The following is a 25,514-nucleotide window of genomic DNA, read 5'->3' as shown; positions in this document are numbered from 1 at the left end:
TTATGAAGGCCTGTGAAAAATGAAAGATGCGATCTGATTGGTTGCTATGGGCAACTGGGCAAGTTTTCCTCTGCAGAGGTTTTGATAAATCTCCCCCTTAGAGATTATTCCCAGTATGAGATTTCTTCCCCTGCAGTCCATACATCCCCGGCCCGTGCACAGAGTCCTCCTCCCCTCCACATAACACTTATCTTCTCTGTGTTTCTTCTCCTGTGCAGACCTGTGTCCTTAAAGGGGTACTCCGGTGGAAAACTTTTTTTTTTTTTTTTAAATCAACTGGTGCCAGAAAGTTAAACAGATCTGTAAATTAAAGAAGAAAAAACTATATAGGTGTGTGCAGCTCACAACTATTACGCACCGAGGTCAAACTGGGCAAGCAACTATACCTTAATTGCTAGAAAGGGAAAAACCAAAAAATACAATGTAGCCCGGACCTTCTAGGTGAGTAAATAAAAATGGATATACGTGGATCGTGCTTCAATAATAATGATCATTTATTATAAAATATAGATAAGATTTCGACACTTCTCACAGGGCCCTTGTGAGAAGAACATACATATTAAAAGGCAACCTAACAATGTATTTAGGCAATAGTAATTAAAACTATAAACCTGGCATAGGATAATAAAATAGCAGAGTAAGATCTGTACCATACAAATATATTAAAGAATTGCTCTTCTGGGTATTTAGGGTAGATATGTCCCTTTTAGATACAGTAGCAAACAGTCTGTAATATTAGAAATTGTTACCGGTCTGTAAATGGTAACTCAGGCGATGGGTATTGCTCCCGCAATGGCTGAGTGTCCGTGGTGTGCACAGTTCTCTGTGCGGTGCTTCTATTAAAAAATCTTAATCCTTCCAGTGCTTATTAGCTGCTGAATACTACAGAGGAAATTATTTTCTTTTTGGAACACAGAGCTCTCTACTGACATCACGACCACAGAGCTCTCTGCTGACATCTCTGTCCATTTTAAGAACTGTCCCATAGCAAACATATGCTGCTCTGAACAGTTCCTAAAATGGACAGAGATATCAGCAGAGAGTTCTGTGTTCCAAAAAGAAAATCATTTCCTCTGTAGTATTCAGCAGCTAATAAGTACTGGAAGGGTTAAGATTTTTTAATAGAAGTTATTTACAAATCTGTTTAACTTTCTGGCACCAATTGATTTAACCTGTTGGGGACGGAGGGGATATGAATACACCCTCGCGTCCCGGTACTTAACTCCTTAAGGACTTAGGGCGTACCTGTACGCCCTACACCTGATCCCGGCGTTTAAAACGGGGTCACACCGTGACCTTTCATCACACCGGGTCGGTCCCAGTTGCTAATGATAGCCGGGACCCTGGGCTACTTGTGTGCAGCACCGATCATTGTGCCGCGTGCTATTAACCCTTTAGCCGTGGTGATTAAAGTTGACAGCCGTGTCTAAAAGTGAAAGTAAACGCTTCCCGGCAGCTCAGTCGGGCTGATCAGGACATCATGATAAAATCGAGATGTCCCAATCAACTAGGACACGAGTGGAGACCCCCTTACCTTGCTCCTTCGCGTCCGATTGGCGTTTGATTGCTCCAAGCCTGAGCTACAGGCTTGAGCAATCGAGCCCCTATCTTGCTAATCCATGCAAAGCTATGACTTTACAGGGATCAGAGTAAAAGATCAGTGTGTGCAGTGTTATAGGTCCCTATGGGATAACAATGATCAGTATAAGAGATCAGTGTGTGCAGTGTTATAGCCTCCTATGGGATAACAATGATCAGTATAAGAGATCAGTGTGTGCAGTGTTATAGCCTCCTATGGGATAACAATGATCAGTATAAGAGACCAGTGTGTGCAGTGTTATAGCCCCCTATGGGATATCAATGATCAGTATAAGAGATCAGTGTGTGCAGTATTATAGCCCCCTATGGGATAACAATGATCAGTATAAGAGATCAGTGTGTGCAGTGCTATAGCCCCCTATGGGATAACAATGATCACTGTAAGAGATCAGTGTGTGCAGTGTTATATCCGCCTATGGAATAACAATGATCAGTATAAAAGATCAGTGTGTGCAGTGTTATATTCTCCTATGGGATAACAATGATCAGTATAAAAGATCAGTGTGTGCAGTGTTATAGGTCCCTATGGAAGCTATAACACTGCAAAAAAAAGGGAGAAAAAAAATCACCCCCCCTTTTCCCATGAATAAAATTGTAAAAATAAAATAAAAATAAACATATGTGGTATTGCCGCCTGCGTAAATGTCTGAACTATAAAAATATATTGTTAATTTAACTGCACGGTCAATGGTGACGCGCAAAAAATTCCAAAGTCCAAAATAGCATATTTTTGGTCCTTTTTTTATATCATGGAAAAATGAATAAAAACCGATCAAAAAGTCGGATCAATACAAAAATGGTACCACTAAAAACTTCAGAACACGGCGCAAAAAATGAGTCCTTATGCCGCCCCATACAGGGAAAAATAAAAAGGTTACAGGGGTTAGAAAATGAGAATTTTTAGCATATACATTTTCCTGCATGAAGTTATGATTTTTTTCCGAAGTACGACAATATCAAACCTATATAAGTAGGGGATCATTTTATTTGTATGGACCTACAGAATAAAGAGAAGGTGTTGTTTTTACCGAAAAATGCACTGCGTAGAAACGGAAGCCCCCAAAAGTTACAAAATGACATTTTTTCTTCAATTTTGTCGCACAATGAAGGAATTTTCCGTTTCACCGTGGATTTTTTGGTAAAAATGACTAATGTCACTGCAAAGTAGAATTGGTGGTGCAAAAAATAAGCATCATATGGAATTTTATGTGCAAAATTGAAAGCGTTTTTGAAGGTTTTTAGGAATTTGATTTTTAGAAGGTTATGAGGAAAAAAGGAAAATGCAAAAACGGAAAAACCCTGCGTCCTTAAGGGGTTAAGGACGAAGGGCATACCTATCAGCAGGAATCCCGTGGCAATGCCTAGGGGGGTCCTGAGACCACCCCCCCCCCCCCATGTCAGACCTGCGATTTTCCACGATCTGGGCCAATCGGGTCACTGGTGATCCAATCGCCTGGAAAACAGGAATGATCTGACCATGCTAAAGGATTGGAGCAAGGTGGAAGTGCTGCCACCCCCTCCTATCCCCTGCCATTGGCAGGAGGGGGCGGGGGGGGTAAGAGTTCATTTCCCCAGCATGGCCCGGCTTACCGGACCGACGGAGGCTGGGGAGGTGGCAGAGGCGGCATACTGAAGGAGCGGCGGCAGCAGGAGGAGCTGCGGCAGCAGGAGGAGCGGCGGCGGCCAGAAAGTGCGGCGTGGAGAAGGCTGCAGCGAAGATCGCGGTAAGTGATCTTCTCTGTGGCCTTCTAAAAGCTGCAAAACTACGACTCCCAGCATGCCCAGACAACCAAAGGATGTCTGGGCATGCTGGGAGTTGTAGTTTTGCAACATCTGGAGGGCTACAGTTTAGAAACCCCTACTTAGCGGTCTCCAAACTGTTCTTCCCCAGTTGTTGCATAACTACAACTCCTAGCATGTCCAGACTATCATGGCATGCTGGGAGTTGTAGTTATGCAACATCTGAAGGGCCAGATATTGCAGAACTACACGCCCGCATCCCTTACTGTCTGGCCATGCTGGGAATTGTAGCAGCTGTTTCCTAACTCAGTGTTTCCAACTCGAGTGCCTACAGCTGTTGTAAAACTACAACTCCCAGCATATACGGCATTCTGGGAGTTGTCATTTTGTAACAGCTGGTGCCCCCCATGTGAATGTACAGGGTACGGCGGGTTTACAGTGAGTTTTCTTCTACAAGTTTGAGCTGCGTCAAATTTTCCTCCGCAGCTCAAACTCCCAGCGGAAAACTTGCTGTGAACCCCCGCCTGTATGAATATAACCTAAAAACACTACACTAACAAACAATAAAAGGTAAAAGACTACATATACACACCCTTACACGTCCCCCGTCCCCCCCCCCCAATAATAATGAGAAACGTCTCATACGGCAGTGTTTCCTAAACGGAGCCTCCAGCTGTTGTAAAACCACAACTCCCAGTATTGCCCAGCCATAGACTGTCCTGGCAGGCTGGGAGTCTTGCAACAGCTGGAGGCACCCTGTTAGGGAAACACTGCTGTAGGGTTTTGGTGGAGACAAGCCCCATCCTTGTACCCGAGTCCGCCCCTATTGCAAATTCCTTATTTAGGTCTCAAAAAATGCTCATGGCGCTCTCTCACTTCAGAGCCCTGTCGTATATTCAGTCAATAATTTAGGGCCACTTATGGGAGAAATTGCATTACAAATTTTGGAGGGGATTTTTCTCCTTTTACCCCTTAAGAAAAGGTAATGTCGGGGGCTACACCAGCCTGTTAGTGTAAAAAAAAAAAAAAAAAAAAAAATGTTACACTAACATGCTGGTGTTGGCCCATACTTTTCATTTTCACAAGAGGTAAAAGGAGAAAAAGACCCCCAAAAATGTTCTGCGGACGAACTACATGGCTCATATACATTTGAGGCCTGATTTGCACAGGGGTGGCTGATCCTTACAGCAGTTCTGACATGAATGCAAAAAAAAAAAGAACATCTACATGTGACCCCATTTTGGAAACTACACCCCTCACGTAATGTAATAAGGGGTGCAGTGAGCATTTACACCCCACAGGTGTCTGACAGACTTTTTGAACTGTAGTCCGTAAAAATTAAAAATAAAATTTTTTATTTGCACAGCCCACTGTTCCAAAGATCTGTCAAATGCCAGTGGAGTGTAAATACTCACTGCACCTCTTATTAAATTCTGTGAGGGGTGTAGTTTCCAAAATAGTATGCCATGTGTTGTTTTTTTTTTTTTGATTTTTTTTTTACTGTTCTTGCATCATGGGGGCTTCTTAAATGCAACATGCCCCCAAAAACCATTTCAGCAAAATTCGCTCTCCAAAAGCCCAATGTCGTTCCTTATCTTCTGAGCCCTCTAGTGCACCCGCAGAGCACTTTACATACACATATGAGGTATTTCCTTACTCGAGAGAAATGGGGTTACAAATTTTGTTGGCATTTTCTCCTATTACTCCTTGTGAAAATGAAAAGTTTGGGTAACACCAGAATTTTAGTGTTAAAAATCAAAGGTTTCATTTTCACGTCCCACTTTAACGAAAGTTTGTCAATCAAGTTAAGGCTCACTGTACCACCCCTTGTTCCATTCCTTGAGGGGTGTAGTTTCCAAAATAGTATGCCATGTGTTTTTTTTATTATTGTTCTGGCACCATAGGGGCTTCATAAATGCGACATGCTCCCCAAAAACCATTTCAGCAAAATTTGATTTAAAAAAGCCAACTGTGACTCCTTCTCTTCTGAGCATTGTAGTTCACCCGCAGAGCATTTGACTCCCAAACATGGGGTATTTCCATACTCAGAAGAGATGGGGTTACAAATTTTTGGGGGGGATTTTCTCCCATTACCCTTTGTAAAAATGGTAAATTTGGGAAAAGAAACTGCGCTTTAGTGAAAAAAAAATTTTTCATTTACACATCCGACTTTAACAAAAAGTCGTCAAACACCTGTGGGGTGTTAAGGCTCACTGTAACCCTTGTTACGTGCCTTGAGGGGGTGTAGTTTCCAAAATAGTATGCCATGTGTTTTTTTTTTTTTTTTTTTTTTTTGCTGTTCTGGCTTCCTAAATGAGACATGCCCCTAAAAATCCATTTCAGAAAAATTCACTCTCCAAAATCCCATTGTCGCTCCTTCCCTTCTGAGCCCTCTACTGCACCCGCCGAACACTTGACATACACATGAGGTATTTCCTTACTCGAGAGAAATTGGGTTACAAATTTGGGGGGCATTTTGAATTTTCTCCTTCACTTTGCCGCTATTCCTGTGAAACACCTAAAGGGTTAACGCACTTATTGAATGTCATTTTGAATACTTTGAGGGGTGCAGTTTTTATAACGGGGTCATTTATGGGGATTTTCTAATTAGAAGGCCCTTCAAAACCACTTCAAACCTGAACTGGTCCCTGAAAAATTCCGATTATGAAAATTTTGTGAAAAATTGGAAAATTGCTGCTGAACTTTGAAGCCCTCTGGTGTCTTCCAGAAGTAAAAACACGTCAACTTTATGATGAAAATATAAAGTAGACATATTGTATATGTGAATCAATATATAATTTATTTGGAATATCCATATTCCTTACAAGCAGAGAGCTTCAAAGTTAGAAAAATGCAAAATTTTCTATTTTTTCATCAAATTTTGGAATTTTTCCCCAAGAAATGATGGAAGTATCGACACAAAATTACCACTAACATGAATTAGAATATGTCACGAAAAAACAATCTCAGAATCAGTATGAAAAGTAAAGCTATTAATGCATAAAGTGACAGTGGTCAGAATTGCAAAAAATGCTCCCGTCCTTAGGGTCATAATGGGCTCCGTACCCAAGGCGTTAAAAAATAAAAGTTTTCCACCGGAGTACCTCTTTAAGGGGTTAATGTAAAAGAATAGAAGACCAAGAAGCTGAATTCAGAATTGCATCAGATATTAGGAACATTTGCAGGATGCCAGGGAATGTTATATAATAATAACTTTATATTACAATGCAGGAAGTTACTTTGTTTAATGTTTGATGACTTTTGATTCCAGCAGAAGAAGCTCCATACGTAAATACAGGAGGAACATTAAACAAAGGTTCGTGCGCTCGTCTTCTGATGTTGCAGGATGAAGATGACAAATATTGTCTTCAGGTAAATAAGCCGAAGGCGTAAATGAAATTATCAGAAAAAAACAAATCCATTCATTACAATAGTACATAGACATAGGATCGGATTAAAATACAACGGGATAAAACTATAAATCTAATAAAGTGCAATAAAATGACCCCAATCGTGTATATAGAGGCTTATAAACACATAGATACTGATAATCACCGCCTATTAATAACTGTTCAGAAGGCTTCATAGAAGGGTCCAATATGTATAACAATAGAATCAGTTGTCCTGTTTTCTGTATTAAGAAATAATTTATACTCTAAGGGGAGATGAAATCCTTCTTTACAAGGTATAATAGGTGATAACATTCTTAGGGCACAGTATGTTGGTATTATCCTGACATTCTGGGTCCTCAGAAAGTAGAGTGATAGGCATCTGTATATGTCAGGTTGGTTAAGATAAGTGATAGCAGATTATACAGACTGTCCTCTCATTTGTCCATAATATTCACTTGTGTCCGGACATAATGCAACAAATATATATTAAAAAAAAAAAAACTTTGGGGGGAGTTACCAGGTTGGTCAGTTTTACTGTATTTTACCGTATGCAGTTTAAGTCTACTGTACCGTATAACCGTGTTATTCTGACACGCTCTTAGCCATATATGCACATCCCAGCTTGTGCTGTTCAGCCTAACACTGTCAGTGTGCTCCATTTTATTCCAACTTACTCTCACATGAAGGCCAAATTTTCCTCCCACTTCTTTCTCTCCGTGTGGAGCGCTCACTTATTCTTCCTTTAGAATAGACGTGTTTCGGAGGTGTGTCCCTTCTTCATCAGACCTGATAAATGATGAAGATGGAAGACGCCTCAGAAATGTGTGATTATCCATATCTCTGTGTTTATAAGACACTATACACATGATTGAGGTCATTTTATTGGACTTGATTATATGTATATCCTATTGCATTTTCATCTTATCCTATGTCCAAGTTCTGTTGCTAATATATCTGTTTTATATGATCCTGGGGATTTTAAAGCAGTACCTTAAGGCCAGTCTTTGGAATTTTTGCATTTGGAGTGAATTATAATATTCAGGGGTTGTTTGATTTTGAGAAATCTGTAATTATTAACCCTTTAATACAACAACCCCTCATTTTTGCGTTCTCATTTTTCCCCTTTTACTTTTCCACCTACAGACCTGACAAATTGTACTTTGTAATGACATGTTTAATTTTATCATAAAATGTTCTGCAAAACCAACAAACTATTATTTGTTAGCAGAAATAAGAAAACTACAGTTTTGCAACTTTTATCCTGTAGGTCAATGTGATTAATACAATACCAGATTTATATACCGTATTTATCGGCGTATAACACGCACTTTTTAGGCTAAAATTTTTTGCCTAAAGTCTATTTGCGTGTTATACGCCTATACCGCCCCAGGAAAGGCAGGGGGGGAGAGGCTGTCGCTGCCCGCTTCTCTCCCCCTGCCTTCCCTGGGGTCTAGAGCCTGGGGTCTGCCCCCTTCTCACCCCCTGGCTATCGGCGCTGCTCCCGTTCTGTCCCCCTGACTATCGGTACCGGTGCCGATAGCCAGAGGGAGAGAAGGGGCAGCGGCACCCATTGCCGGCGCCGCTGCCCGTTGCCTCCCCATCCCCGGTGGCATAATTACCTGGGTCGGGTCCGCGCTGCTGCAGGCCTCCGGCATGCATCCCCTGCGTCGTTGCTATGCACAGCGCGGCGCACTGACGTCATGCGCCGTGCAGCGCATAGCAACGACGAAGGGGACGGATGCCGGAGGCTTGCAGCAGCGCGGACCCGACCCAGGTAATTATGCCACCGGGGATGGGGGGAGGCAACGGGCAGCGGCGCCGGCAATGGGTGCCGCTGCCCCTTCTCTCCCCCTGGCTGTTGGCGCCGCTTCTCTCCCTCTGGCTATCGGCGCCGGCAATGGGGCGCCGGTACCGATAGTCAGGGGGACAGAATGGGCCGGCAGCAGGGCTCTAGACCCCAGGAAAGGCAGGGGGAGAGAAGCGGGCAGCGACGGCCTCTCTCCCCCTGCCTTTCCTGGGGATGTATCGGGGTATACACGCGCGCACACACGCACCCTCATTTTACCATGGATATTTGGGTAAAAAACTTTTTTTACTTTTTGAACATTTTTTATTAATTTTCTTCTGATATATGTGATAAAAAAAATTGTATTTTTGGTGTTTATTATTTTTTACGATTACTGTGTGGGATCATAACTATTATATTTTAATAGCCTGGAAGATTGTACAGGAGATGACATCAAATATGTTATTTTTATTTGTAAAATGGGAAAATAAGAGGGTTTATATTATTTTAGAAACATTTTATTTTTTTTTTTATTTTTTACACTTTTAAGTCCTGGGGACTTTTATATATAATAAGATTGCATTCACTGCATAATGCTACGCCTATGGCATCGCATTTGTGGTGTCCTGGTACTGGACTTGGTCCCGTCGTAAATCCCCACAGTCAGAGTTCCTCCATGCTTTCGGGGCTCTCCTGGTGGGTTAACCCTTAGTCGCCTCACAATGCTATTCAAAAATGTACATATTTAATATATTTTGTCATAGTGTAATAAATGTACAGGACCGTAGGTCATGTGATCACTAGTGAATTGTGTTATGCAAGGTTCAAGGACCTTTGGGTCATGTGATGGGGTCATGTGATGTGACCATAATGCTTTGGGTCAGGACCAACAGGTCTGGGAACCATCCAATAAACTTTGATCCTGCCCCTTCAGTATATAGGGGCGCTGTATCCAATAATCGCTCTCTTCTCTCTTTCCCTCAACTCCGTACAATTCTTCAAGTCAAGTTAGGCCTGAAGCCTTCAACTTCAGCAGTCTTCTAAACAGTGAGTTAATCCAACTCCAATCTTACCAATCCTACGTGACTATGGAACCTAAACCTACCCCTAAATTCAGTGGAACAGCGTGCAGCAAAATCGAAGCTTATTTCACAACAAAGTCCCAGCCAACCTGTGAGGAGCCTGTATTCCGGTCCTCTTGTAAAAGACTGTTTGTTATCTTCATCTGCATAAAATCTTCAGTAAAGTTATTCCAAGTTTACTACAACTTCTGCTGTGGACAATCCATTATTCCTCCCTATCGTTCCTGGGACGGGTGGCGGTAGAACATATACATAGAGGAAGCCCGCACCCTGGTGTCACAACAATCAAGGGTTAATGCTACACCCTGCATCACTACTCTGCAACACCCCTGTTCACCCTACACCCCTACAGCTTACCACACATTATACAGTGTGAACGGCCATCCACTGATGGCTACAGGCTACATCATTAGACTGGAGATTGGCAGCAGCAGACTGGTAAGGGGACCCTTCTCCGCCATTTTAGCTCACTGAATCCCTGCGATCACGTTGCAGGGTTTTGGTTGGCTCCATTGAGCCACTGATAAGTTAAAATTTCATTTTAGACGCTGTGATCGACATTCATTACGATATGTAAAGGGTAAAATGACCGTCAGCGGTGGTAATTAGCAGTGAGTGTCTGACTACTGATAGAAGCCGACATTCACTGCTCCTGTGCTCACTTCAAAGCCACTCAAGGCATCAGGGCGTATCAGTACTCCCTTAGTCCTTAAAGGGGTACTCCGGCCCTGAGACATCTTATCCCCTATCCAAAGGATAGGATAAGATATCTTAGTGCGGGGCTCCCGCCGCTGGGGACCCCCGCAATCTTGTATTTGACACCCACCTGTTTGAGCTGCACGCTGCGATGCCAGCTCACAAACAGCCAGGTGGCGACCACGGGACCGGAGTATAGTGACGTCAAAACTCCGCCCCAGTATTACGTCACCCCCGCTATGCAAGTCTATGGTAGGGGGTGTGGCCACCATCACACCCCTCCAATAGATATCAATGGAGGGGGCTTGATGTCACGAGGGGGCTTGGAGTGATGTCACAAGGGGGCGTGGCCGTGAAGTTGCAACCATAGCTCCAAGCCTTCTGAATCGGATGTTCAGAAGGCTGAGGCATGGGAGTACCCCTTTAAAGGCGTATTTCAGGATTTTTCTTTTATTTGACTGTGCTACAGGGGCTGTAAAGTTAGTGTAGTTCATAATATAGTGTCTGTACCTGCGTGTGATGGTGGTCTCACAATTCTCATTATTGCACCAATATTTATTTTTAACAGCATACAAAATTACACAGGTCTCGGAATTTCCCAGGTTGCAGTGCATCAAGACCGGACATTACTAAACAGGTGATCAAAAGGAGTCTGTCCTGCATAAATAGGTGGAAAGACCGCTAGGTGGGAGAAAGATAATTTTGTTACAGCTGTAGGCACCATGGGTAAAAAAAAAAAACACTGGTCTATTGCATTGAAGGGATCACAGGTGTGTTTCAATGGGTGGGGTGGCTGATGTGTGAGAGGGAGAAAAGTGACCTCATACTTACAAACTATGGAACTATGGGATGTGTAGTTTAGAGATTGTAATTTAACAGGAAATACTCAGTTCTAGCAGGTATGTACTACTAAAATCTCCTTATGGTGGATAACCCCTTTAATGCCCCAACTCACAGGAGTGCAAGAACCAGATATATAGAGAAGTTGTTGTCGGGGCCATTGAAATGCAGAACTCGTAGTCATCCAGGTGACACAGACACTTGGGACAGTAGAGGAGACTCCAAGTGATCAAAACATTTTGATAAAAACCGTCATATTGGAAAAGTACAAAATAATGACTGATGAGCAGACGGATGTTTACTCATAAAGAGGACACAAAACATTGGCAGATTCTAAATCTTATTCTGCCAAGATCTTTGATACCTTTACATCTTGAACTTGCCAGAGGGTAAATCAAGTTTCCGTGACGGTGGAGCCCATACTGGGCTGTCTGTGGTCCTAACACTACAAAAGTGAGGACACAACTGCTGGAGATCCACATCGGTGCTGAACTTCACTGTCTGCACAATGAAGATCATCATACTCTTGGCTCTGGTTGTGTCAGTGTCTGCATTGGTACGTACTGTCTATAGACATATTTGTAGTATTCCCTACAGACTCTCGATGAATGTAGTTAACTTGTGTTGTTCTCAGAAGTTAAGTGTGTTTTTAAATTATGGGGGAAACTATCAACCACCAATAATGTGTGGGCCTGGGGGATATATACCACCAGGTCAGGGGGATCTTGGCAATCAGGTAATGGTGGTGGAGGTACCTCAGGTCAAGGAGGTCATGGTCGACAATCAGGTCATGGCGGTGGAGGTACCTCAGGTCAAGGAGGTCATGGTGGTAAAGGTACCTCAGGTCAAGGAGGTCATGGTGGACAATCATCAGGTAATGGTGGTGGAGGTTCCTCAGGTCAAGGAGGTCATGGTGGACAATCATCAAGCCATGGTGGTTGAGGTTCTTGGTCAATATGGTCATCTTGGTCTTCATCTTCCTCACTAACTTTCCAGTGTGATTCAAAGTACAAAAATGACTTTGCCAATGATGACAAGTGCTTGAAACATGCATTAGAGGTTATAAAAAATGATATTCCTACATATTACTGTAAAATGTATCTATACATGAGGGGGAAACTGTAATAGGAGATCACTTACATTTCTATATGTTACCTTAAAGTATAGTTACTCAAGTGTAAGATATATTAGATGTATCCAATTTAACTTTTAATAGTTCTAATATCCCCACAATGTCGGGTATAAAGTATTAGAGGCCATATATGTGATCCACAGACTCCCTCTGATCTCATGCCTTGTCCCAGTGAGGGCTTCAGCTTTAATTAACCCCTTGATGACTCAGCCCATTGTTTGCACATCACTGATCACTGTTACTTTATACATTAATAACTCTGAGAAGCTTTTACTTATCATTCTGATTCCAAGGTTGCTATTTCATGACATATTCTACTTTAAGATAGTGGTAATTTTTCACTGATACTTGCATCATTTCTTTGTGAAAAATTCCAAGATTTCATGAAAATTTGGAAAATTTAGCATATTTCTAATTTTGAAACTCTCTGCTTGTAAGGAAAATGGTCAAATAAATGTTAAATTAATTCGCATATACAATAGGTCTACTTCATGTCCCCATCATACAGGAAATATCTTTATATTATTATATACAATATATTATGTCCCCATCATACAGGAAATATCTTTATATTATTATATACAATATATTATGTCCCCATCATACAGGAAATATCTTTATATTATTATATTATATACAATATATTATGTCTCCATCATACAGGAAATATCTTTATATTATTATATACAATATATTATGTCCCCATCATACAGGAAATATCTTTATATTATTATATTATATACAATATATTATGTCTCCATCATACAGGAAATATCTTTATATTATTATATACAATATATTATGTCCCCATCATACAGGAAATATCTTTATATTATTATATACAATATATTATGTCCCCATCATACAGGAGATATCTTTATATTATAATATATACAATATATTATATCCCCATCATACAGGAAATATCTTTATATTATTATATTACATACAATATATTGTGTCCCCATCATACAGGAGATATCTTTATATTATTATATACAATATATTATGTCCCCATCATACAGGAGATATCTTTATATTATTATATACAATATATTATGTCCCCATCATACAGGAGATATCTTTATATTATTAGATTATATACAATATATTATGTCCCCATCATACAGGAGATATCTTTATATTATTATATACAATATATTATGTCCCCATCATACAGGAGATATCTTTAAATTATTATATACAATATATTATGTCACCATCATACAGGAGATATCTTTAACCCCTTCATGACCCAGCCCATTTTCACCTTCATGACCTGGGCATTTTTTGAATATCTGACCACTGTCACTTTAAACATTAATAACTTTGGAATGCTTTTACTTATCATTCTGATTCCGAGATTGTTTTTTCATGACATATTCTACTTTATGTTATCGGTAAAATTTCACTGATATTTGCATCCTTTCTTGGTAAAAAATCTAAAAATTTCATGAAAATTTTGAAAATTTTGCATTTTTCTAACTTTGAAAGTCTCTGCTTGAAAGGAAAATGGATATTCCAAATAAATTACATATTGATTCACATATACAATATGTCTACTTTGTGTTTGCATTAAAAAATTGACAAGTTTTTACTTTTGGAAAACATCAGAGGGCTTCAAAGTTCCGCAGCAATTTTCCAATTTTTCTCAAGATTTTCAAAATCGTAATTTTTCAGGGCCCAGTTCAGGTTGGAAGTGGATTTTAAGGATCTTCATATTAGAAATACCCCATAAATGACCCCATTATAAAAACTGCACCCCCCAAAGTATTCAAAATGACATTCAGTAAGTGTTTTAACCCTTTAGGTGTTTCACAGGAATAGCAGCAAAGTGAAGGAGAAAATTCTAAATCTTCATTTTTTACACTCGCATTTTCTTGTAGACCCAATTTTTTAATTTTTACAAGGGGTAAAAGGAGAGAAATCACCCTAAAATTGGTAACCCAATTTCTCTTGAGTAAGGAAATACCTCATATGCGTATGTAAAGTGTTCGGCGGGCGCAGTAGAGGGCTCAGAAGGGAAGGAGCGACAATGGGATTTTGGAGAGTGAGTTTTTCTGAAAGGGTTTTTGGGGGGCATGTCCCATTTAGGAAGCCCCTATGGTGCCAGAACAGTGGACCCCCCCCCACATGTGACCCCATTTTGGAAACTATACCCCTCATGGAATTTAATAAGGGGTGCAGTGAGCATTTACACCCCACTGGCGTTTGACAGATATTTGAAACAGTGGACTGTGCAAATCAAAAATTTAATTTTTCATTTTCACAGACCACTGTTCCAAAAATCTGTCATACACCAGTGGGGTGTAAATGCTCACTGCACCCCTTATTACATTCCGTGAGGGGTGTAGTTTCCAAAATGGGGTCACATGTGGATATTTATTGTTTTGCGTTTGTCAGAACTGCTGTAACAATCAGCTACCCCTGTGCAAATCGCCTCAAATGTACATGGTGCACTCTCCCTTCTGGGCCTTGTTGTGTGCCCCCAGAGCACTTTGCGCCCACATATGGGGTATCTCCGTACTCAGGAGAAATTGCGTTACAAATTTAGAGGGTCTTTTTTCCCTTTTACCTCTTGTGAAAATGAAAAGTATAGGGCAACACCAGCATGTCAGTGTAAAAAATGTATTTTTTTACACTAACATGCTGGTGTAGACCCCAACTTCACCTTTTCATAAGGGGTTAAAGAAGAAAAGCACCCCAAAATTTGTAAGGCAATTTCTCCCGAGTACGGCGATACCCCATATGTGTCCCAAAACTGTTGCCCTGAAATATGACAGGGCTCCAAAGTGAGAGAGCGCCATGCGCATTTGAGGCCTGAATTAGGGATTTGCATAGGGGTGGACATAGGGGTATTCTACGCCAGTGATTCCCAAACAGGGTGCCTCCAGCTGTTGCAAAACTCCCAGCATGCCTGGACAGTCAATGGCTGTCCGGCAATACTGGGAGTTATTATTTTGCAACAGCTGGAGGCTCCGTTTTGGAAACAGTAGCGTACCAGACGTTTTTCATTTTTTGGGGGGAGGGGGGCTGTGTAGGGGTATGTGTATATGTAGTGTTTTTTACTTTTTATTTTAGGTTAGTGTCAGTGTAGTGTAGTGTTTTTAGGGTACAGTCACATGGGCAGAGGTTCACAGCAAGTTTGCCGCTGGAAGTTTGAGCTGCAGCGCAAAATTTGCGCCATCTCAAACTTGCAGCACTTACTGTAAACCTCCGCCCATGTGAGTGTACCCTGTACATTCACATTGGGGGGAGGGGGCAAACATCCAGCTGTTGCAAACTCCGAGCATGCCCTTTGGCTGTCCGTGCATGCTGGGAGTTGTAGTTTTGCAACAGCTGGAGGAACACTGGTTTGGAAACACTAAGTTAAGTAATAAACTTTCAAGTGTTTTGCAACCAAACTTAGTGTTTCCAAACCAGTGTGCCTCCAGCTGTTGCAAAACTACAACTCCCAGCATGCATGGTCTGTCAGTGCATGCTGGGAGTTATAGTTTTGCAACAATTGCAACAGCTGGAGGCACTGAGTTAGGAAACGGACAATGTTTCCCAACTTGTGTGCCTCCAGTTGTTGCAAAACTACAACTCCCAGCATGCCCAGACTGCCAAGGCATGCTGGAAGTTGAAGTTCGGCAATATCTGAAGGATCAGATGTTGCCGAACTACAACTTCCAGCATGCTTGGGCAGTCGGCATGCTGGGAGTTGTAGTTTTGCAACATCTGGAGGTCCACAGTTTGGAGACCACTGTATAATGGTCTCCAATCTGTGCTCTTCCAGATGTTAGAGAACTACAACTCCCAGCATGCCTGGACAGACTGAGCATGTTGAGATTTGTAGTTTTGCAACATCTGGAAGAGCACAGATTGGAGACCATTATACAGTGGTCTCCAAACTGAGGACCTCCAGATGTTGCAAAACTACAACTCCCAGCATGCCCAGAAAGCCAAAGGCTGTCTGGGCATGCTGGGAGTTGCAGTTTTGAAACTCTCAGAGGCAGCAGTGAGATCGCTTTACGGCGATCTCACTGCTGCCAATGAAGATGCCGCACTGCTGCCGGAAACTCACCTCCGGGACGCAGCGCCACCGGGACCGCCTGGAGGACGTCGGGACCGCACGGAGGACGCCGGGACCGCACGGAGGACGTCGGGACCGCACGGAGGACGCCGGGACCGCTCGGGACACCGCTCCGACGGGTAAGTGTCCCCATCATACAGGAGATATCTTTATATTATTATATACAATATATTATGTCACCATCATACAGGAGATATCTTTATATTATTATATTATATACAATATATTATGTCACCGTCATACAGGAGATATCTTTATATTGTTATATACAATATATTATGTCCCCATCATACAGGAGATATCTTTATATTATTACATTATATACAATATATTATGTCACCATCATACAGGAGATATCTTTATATTATTATATACAATATATTATGTCACCATCATACAGGAGATATCTTTATATTATTATATACAATATATTATGTCACCATCATACAGGAGATATCTTTATATTATTATATACAATATATTATGTCACCATCATACAGGAGATATCTTTATATTATTATATACAATATATTATGTCCCCATCATACAGGAGATATCTTTATATTATTATATACAATATATTATGTCACCATCATACAGGAGATATCTTTATATTATTATTATATACAATATATTATGTCCCCATCATACAGGAGATATCTTTATATTATTATATTATATACAATATATTATGTCACCATCATACAGGAGATATCTTTATATTGTTATATACAATATATTATGTCCCCATCATACAGGAGATATCTTTATATTATTATATACAATATATTATGTCACCATCATACAGGAGATATCTTTATATTATTATATACAATATATTATGTCACCATCATACAGGAGATATCTTTATATTATTATATACAATATATTATGTCACCATCATACAGGAGATATCTTTATATTATTATATACAATATATTATGTCACCATCATACAGGAGACATCTTTATATTATTATATACAATATATTATGTCCCCATCATACAGGAGATATCTTTATATTATTATATTATATACAATATATTATGTCACCATCATACAGGAGATATCTTTATATTATTATATACAATATATTATGTCCCCATCATACAGGAGATATCTTTATATTATTATATTATATACAATATATTATGTCACCATCATACAGGAGATATCTTTATATTATTATATTATATACAATATATTATGTCCCCATCATACAGGAGATATCTTTATATTATTATATTATTATATACAATATATTATGTCACCATCATACAGGAAATATCTTTATATTATTACATACAATATATTATGTCCCCATCATACAGGAGATATCTTTATATTATTATATACAATATATTATGTCACCATCATACAGGAGATATCTTTATATTATTATATTATATACAATATATTATGTCACCATCATACAGGAGATATCTTTATATTATTACATACAATATATTATGTCACCATCATACAGGAGATATCTTTATATTATTATATACAATATATTATGTCCCCATCATACAGGAGATATCTCTATATTATTATATACAATATATTATGTCCCCATCATACAGGAGATATCTTTATATTATTATATACAATATATTATGTCCCCATCATACAGGAGATATCTTTATATTATTATATTATATACAATATATTATGTCCCCATCATACAGGAGAGATCTTTATATTATTATATACAATATATTATGTCCCCATCATACAGGAGATATCTTTATATTATTATATTATATACAACATATTATGTCACCGTCATAAAATTGACACATTTTTACTTTTTGAAGACATTAGAGGATTCAAGTATAGCCGCAATTTTCAAAATTTTCACAAAATATTCTAAATCAGAATTTTGCAGGAACTAGTTAAGTTTGAATTGTATTTGAGGGGCATTTCTGTCAGAAATCCCCCATAATGGACCGACCCATTATGAAAACTGCACCCCGCAAAGTATTCAAAATGACATTCAGAAAGTTTGTTAACCCTTTAGGTGTTTTACAGGAATAGCAGCAAAGTGGAGGAGAAAAATCTAAATCTCCATTTTTTTACACTAACTTGTTTTGGTAGCCCCATTTTTATTTTACTTTATTTTTTTCATTTAAACAAGGGGCATAAGAAGAAAAAGCCCCCAAAATGTGTAACTCAATTTCTCTTCTGTATGGAAATACCCCATATGTGGATGTAAAGTGCTCTGTGGGTGCACTATAGGGCTCAGAAGGGAAGAAGCGAAAATGGGATTTTGGAGAGAGAATTTTTTTTCCCAAAATTTTTCATTTTCACAAGGGGTAATAGGAAAAAATGTTTCCCAAAATTTGTAACGCTATTTCTTCTGAGTATAGAAATACCCCATATGTGGAAATAAAGTGCTCTGTGAGCGCACTATATGGCTCAGAAGAGCAGGAGCAAAATTTGGCTTTTGGAGGGAGAATTTTGCTGACATAGTTTTGGAAAGGCATGTCACATTTAGGAAGCCCCCCATGTTGCCAGAACAGCAAAAAAAAAAAAAAAAAAAAAAAAAACGGCACCCCTCAAGGAACGTAACAAGGGGTATAGTGAGCCGTAACACCCCACAGCGGTTTGACGAATTAACGTTAAAATGGAACATAAAAATGAAAAATGTAATTTTTTTCACAAAATTGCCAATATTACCCCAAATTTTTTCATTTTCACAAGATGTAATAGGAGAAAAAGCCTCCCCAAATTTGTAACACCATTACAAATACCCCATATGTGGACGTAAAGTGCTTTGAGGGTGAACTACAATGCTCAGAAGAAAAGGAGCAAAATTTGGTTTTTGAAGAGAAGATTTAGCTGGAATTGAAGGCCATGTGTGTTTACAAAGCCCCTTTGGTGGAAGCCGCCCCATCCCCCCCCCCACCCCCCAGGTGGTGCGCCCGCAGAGCACTTTACGTCTACATATGGGGTATTTCCGTACTCAAAAGAAATTGTGTTAGAATTTTTAAGGGTCTTTTTATTCTTTTATGAGGCTACAGCAGCACGGTAATGTAGAAAATGTAATTTTTCATGCTGGTGTAGCCTCCAACTTTTCTTTTTCATAAGGAGTAAAAGGAGAAAAAGCCCCCAAAAATCCATAACACAATTTCTCCCGAGGACAAAGATACCCCAACGATGTAGCTCTAAACTATTTCCTTGAAATACAACAGGGCACCATGCACATTTGAGGCCTAAATGAGGGATTTGCATACCCTACAGCAGAGTTTCCCAAACAGTGTGCCTCCAGCTGTTGCAAAACTGCAACTCCCAGCATGCCTGAACAGTCAATGGCTGTCCGTGTATGCTGGGAGTTGTTGTTTTACAACAGCTGGAGGCACACTGTTTAGAAAACAGTGTCGTACAACACATTTTTTTTTTTATTTGGGGGTGGGGGGAGCGTGGAGTAATTGTGGCTGTATATGTAGTGTTTTACACTTTATTTTGAGTTAGTGTAGTGTAGTGTAGTGTAGGTGTTTTTTTACAGTAAGTACACACGGTGGATTTGAACCACGGCGGATTTTCCTCAACTAAAACTCTGTGCGGGAAACTTACTGTAAACCCACCATGTGCTCTAGCTGTTGTGTAATTACAACTCCCAGCATGCCCTGACAACCAAAGGGCATTCTGGGAGTTGTAGTTATGCAACAGCTGGAGGTACACAACTATAACCCCCAGCATGCCCTTTGGCTGTCAGCGCATGCTGGGAGTTGTAGTTATGCAACGTTTGGAGGCACACCATTACAACTCCCAGCATGCACAGACAGCCAAAGAGCATGCTGAAAGTTGTCGTCGTGTGCCTCCAGCTGTTGCATGACTTGCCCTTTGGCTGTGCATGCTGGGAGTTGTAACAATTCAACATCAGGTGGCACATTGGCCTCACCTCCTCCTGCTGCTGCCGCCAATCACTACACTTGCAGATCCTGCCGCCCCGTCTGGATCCCGCTGCTGCCTCTAGAGCCCAGGTCCTGCGGCCGCCTCTGACCCTGAAGCCGCCACTGAGATGAGACCCGCATCGCTCACCCGACCCTAGCAGGAGCTGTGGTTGGCCTTTCTCGGCCGACCAATCACAGCGATCTTGGGGTGGCACCAGTGCCATCTCACTCCTGCTGGGCAAGGGTGATTGGTGCTGTCTCGGACAGCACCAATCACCCTTATTCCGGGTCAGAAGTGACCCAAATGGCCCGGAATAGCTGGGATTCGCCAGTCAGAATTGACTGGCGAATCACAACGATTGCTGACAATGGGGATCTCAGGACCCCCCTAGGCGATATGCCGGGGTGGCTGTTGTTAAATCAGCAGCCATCTTGGCCCGATCACCGCGGCAGGAGACACGGTGATCCAGGAACGCAGCGCCATAAAAGTATTGTGGCATCTAAAAGGTTAATGCAGGGCATCGGTCCCATCAGCCATGCTCGGCATTAACCCTGGGTCCTGACTGCGGATAGCAGTTGGGACCCATGGGGTTTGAAGCGTTCTCCGCTTGTGAGAAAGCTTTAAACCCTGTTAACGGGAGCAGGGCGTACAGGTAAACCCTGAGTCCTTAAGGAGTTAAGGAAGACTAGATAGAGTTATGGGTGGTCACATCTATAACAGTGCCACCAGTATCCACTACCATCCATAGACCATAACTAAACAAAAAAAATACAAATCTGTCTATATTAGCTTAACTAATATAAGCAGAAATGGCTCTAAGGAGCACAGAAAAGCTGAATGGCATATCTGCTTATAATAGCTCAGTTATTATATATAGATTTACCTATAACCTTTAGTCAAATCTGTCTATAATAGCTGAGCTATTATAAGCAGATATGCCATTCAGGAGAATGAAAAAGCTAGGTGAGAAATTGTCACCTAGCTTTTCTATGTACCTGAATGGCAAGTCAGTTCATGACTGGTGGTGGTACCTTTTTGGGGGATTTCAGAGGCAGAGAACAATGACCGCTGGTGGGACCTCAGCCACTGTCACACAGTAACATTTTTGGACGGGCGGGGGCCAGGCCGGAAACCAGCACATACCATTCTCTTTCTGGCAGGGGGGAGGAGCGTCCTACGATACCGTGAGTCACGCTGGTCAGGAGGTTACCCAGCCCATGTGACCACCCAGGCAGGGGCCGACTGACAACACTCAGGGGTCTCCGACCAAATAAAGCAAGGGCCCCCTGTGAGGCTACGCCCATGGCCACACCTCTGCCACGCCCCCGTGGTAAGCCTCTGGGGTAGAGGTAGTGTAGTCAGGATTTTGCTTTAGTATTTCAGGGGTTAAGGTTAACCCTATAGTTCGTGACGCCAGGCTGAGGCCTAGTATGCTGAGGTAATTCTCCGGCCTATCGCCGCCCTTCCCAGTAACGATAGGTGCATGCAAATAATGACTGAAGGTCCACAAGGTAGCTGAACTTGGATAAACTTTACTTAAAGACTTGCGGTACATCCAATGAACAGTAACAGTCTAATCAATACAGTCTCTATACACTTCAGTGACTGGCAGTTGTTGGGGACCTTGACTTGGATTATAAGTCTCTGAATTTAGGGTTAATTGTGAAGATCCGTCCGGATTTAGTTGAAAGATAAGGTCCGGTGATCTTGCAGAGTGCTTAGGGATTGATACACTCACGGTTTGGTAATGATCAGCCGTTGCCGCAAGGCTCAGGCCTAAACTCACTGATGACAGCAGCGCAGATCCTTCTCTCACAACAGCCCACGAGGAAAAGAGATGCTTACTGGCAGCACAGGAACAAGAGAGAGCTATGGCCGCCGATCCCTTATATGGGCAGGGCCGATTTGATTGGTCCGAGTAACTGTCACTCACCGCTACAAGGAATGATGGGTGAAATACGTCATAGGGACTTCCAAAGGTCCTTAAGCAAAAACCATAGAGTTTACCTGACCACGTGACCCGCAGGTCCTGCCACGCTCTGTACAGGTAATCAACCAATCACATACATATGTACAATTACATCTATACAAATCCTGGATAAACTGCTAGATCTACTAATTCCTAGATGAGAGGTGACAAGGGGTGGACTAGATAAGAAGGACCCCGACGTCCTAGGGACTCTGGCTATGGGGACCTATATACAGGTACCGTATATAATGCAGTAACGGGACACCACACCCCTATCCCACCCAAATCCCTCCTAATGCTCCAACCTACACAAAATAAAAGAAAATATATAACAAGTTAACATAGGTAAGATAATTTTCCTTGACCAAGAATACCAGTATACAAGGAGGAAATGTATACCATCACACAATAATACCAGTATACAAGGAGGAAATATATACCATCACACAATAATACCAGTATACAAGGAGGAAATATATACCATCACACAATAATACCAGTATACAAGGAGGAAATATATACCATCACACAATAACTTGATAATACCACCATACTGTACTGTATGCAGACCAGTATTCCCCCACACAGTGCCCATATAGCGAAAGTTACCAGCTGTACACAGGATCTGCATACCATATAAGTGATTATATGCAAGACCAGGGCTGCTATCAGAAATGTTGGGGCCCCTTACACAACTCAAGGCCCCCCCTCTGCCTACTAACTTCCACATTATCTATAAAAAGAAATATTTAAAAACACAGGACAAGAAAAACAAGAGCCCTTTAGTTTATTGAGGAAGGAAAGAGGAATATACTCGGACCCCAGTGACCGTATATACCTGGACCCCAGTGACCGTGTATACCCGGATCCCAGTAACAGTATATACCTGGACCCCAGTGGCAGTATATGCCCGGACCCCAGTGACCGTATATACCCGGACCCCAGTGACAGTATATACCCAGACCCCCGGGGACCGTATATACCTGGACCCCAGTGACAGTATATGCCCGGACCCCAGTGACCGTATATACCCGGACCCCAGTGATCGTATATACCCGGACCCCAGTGACCGTATATGCCCACACCCCAGTTACAGTATATGCCCAGACCCCAGTGACCGTACATACCTGGACCCCAGTGACCGTATAAACCCGGACCCCAGTGACAGTATATATCCGGACCCCAGTGACAGTATATGCCCGGATAAGGAGGAAATATATACCATCACACAATAACTTGACAATACCACCATACTGTACTGTATGCAGACCAGTATATACAGACCAGTATTCCCCCACACAGTGCCCATATAGCGAAAGTTACCAGCTGTACACAGGACCTGTATACCATACACGTGATTATATGCAAGACCAGGACTGACATCAGCAATGTTGGGGCCCCTTACACAACTCAAGGCCTGCCCCCCCTCTGCCTACTAACTTCCACATTATCTATAAAAAGAAATATTTGAAAACACAGGACAAGAAAAACAAGAGCCCTTTAGTTTAGGAGGAAGGAAAGAGGAATATACCAGGACCCCAGTGACCGTATATACCCGGACCCCAGTGACCGTATATACCTGGACCCCAGTGACCGTATATACCCTGACCCCAGTGACAGTATATACCCGGACCGTATAAACCCAGACCCCAGTGACCGTATAAACCCGGACCCCAGTGACCGTATATACCCGGACCCCAGTGACAGTATATACCCGGACCCCAGTGACCGTATATACCCGGACCCCAGTGATCGTATATACCCGGACCCCAGTGACCGTATATACCCGGACCCCAGTGACCGTATATACCCGGACCCCAGTGACCGTATATGCCCACATCCCAGTGACCGTACATACCTGGACCCCAGTGACCGTATAAACCCGGACCCCAGTGACAGTATATATCCGGACCCCAGTGACAGTATATGCCCGGATAAGGAGGAAATATATACCATCACACAATAACTTGATAATACCACCATACTGTACTGTATGCAGACCAGTATATACAGACCAGTATTCCCCCACACAGTGCCCATATAGCGAAAGTTACCAGCTGTACACAGGACCTGTATACCATACACGTGATTATATGCAAGACCAGGACTGACATCAGCAATGTTGGGGCCCCTTACACAACTCAAGGCCTGCCCCCCTCTGCCTACTAACTTCCACATAATCTATAAAAAGAAATATTTGAAAACACAGGACAAGAAAAACAAGAGCCCTTTAGTTTAATGAGGAAGGAAAGAGGAATATACCCGGACCCCAGTGACCGTATATACCCGGACCCCAGTGACCGTATATACCCGGACCCCAGTGACCGTATATACCCTGACCCCAGTGACAGTATATACCCGGACCGTATAAACCCAGACCCCAGTGACCGTATATACCCGGACCCCAGTGACAGTATATACCCGGACCCCAGTGAGCGTATATACTCGGACCCCAGTGACAGTATATGGCCGGACCCCAGTGACAGAATATACCCGGACCTCAGTGACTGTATATACCCGGACCCCAGTGACCGTATATACCCGGACCCCAGTGACCGTATATACCCGTACCCCAGTGACCGTATATACCCGGAACCCAGTGACCGTATATACCCGGACCCCAGTGACAGTATATGCCCAGACCCCAGTGACAGTATATGCCCGGACCCCAGTGACTGTATATACCCGGACCCCAGCGACCGTATATACCCGGACCCCAGTGACAGTATATACCCGGACCCCAGTGAAAGTATATACCCGGACCCCAGTGACAGTATATACCCGGACTCCAGTGACAGTATATACTCGGACCCCATTGACAGCAGAGCCGTTTGAAGGAATTTGGGGGCCCCAAGCAAAATGGATATGGAGGCCCCCCCTTGATGTTCACGTACGTCACGCTCTAGGACCGGCGTCAGGACGTAGTAACGCCGGCCCTTGAATGCTGGGAGCGTGACGTGAGCGAACGTCTATACGAGGTCCCCACATTAGGTGCAGTATAGTTCCCCCACATTAGGTGCAGCACAGTTCCCCCACATTAGGTGCGGCACAGTCCCCCCCCCCACGTTAGGTGCGGCACAGTTCCCCATCATTGGGTGCGGCACAGTTCCCCCCATGTTAGGTGCGGCACAGTTCCCCCCACGTTTTTTTGTGGCACAGTTTCCCCCACGTTAGGTGTGGCACAGTGCACCCCACCTTAGGTGCGGCAGAGTTCCCCCCACATTAGGTGCAACAGAGTTCCCCCCACATTAGGTGCAGCAGAGTTCCCCCACATTAGGCTAGCAGTGTTCCCCCACATTAGGT

At 42.2% G+C, this 25,514-nt stretch overlaps 1 long non-coding RNA gene across 1 annotated transcript; it reads left to right on the top strand.

The window, feature by feature from the left end:
* The first annotated feature begins 230 nt into the window (after positions 1 to 230).
* Positions 231 to 9,689, top strand: LOC130298415 (uncharacterized). The gene is made up of 3 exons (XR_008849783.1): positions 231 to 441; positions 6,611 to 6,711; positions 9,521 to 9,689. It is a non-coding gene; the product is annotated as an uncharacterized LOC130298415 (long non-coding RNA).
* Positions 9,690 to 25,514: the final 15,825 nt, after the last annotated feature.

This window comes from Hyla sarda (assembly GCF_029499605.1).
Source record: "Hyla sarda isolate aHylSar1 chromosome 7 unlocalized genomic scaffold, aHylSar1.hap1 SUPER_7_unloc_1, whole genome shotgun sequence".
NCBI classification, from domain to species: domain Eukaryota; kingdom Metazoa; phylum Chordata; class Amphibia; order Anura; family Hylidae; genus Hyla; species Hyla sarda.
Note: the sequence above shows the minus strand (reverse complement) of the source record. Positions and strands in the feature narration are given on the sequence as shown.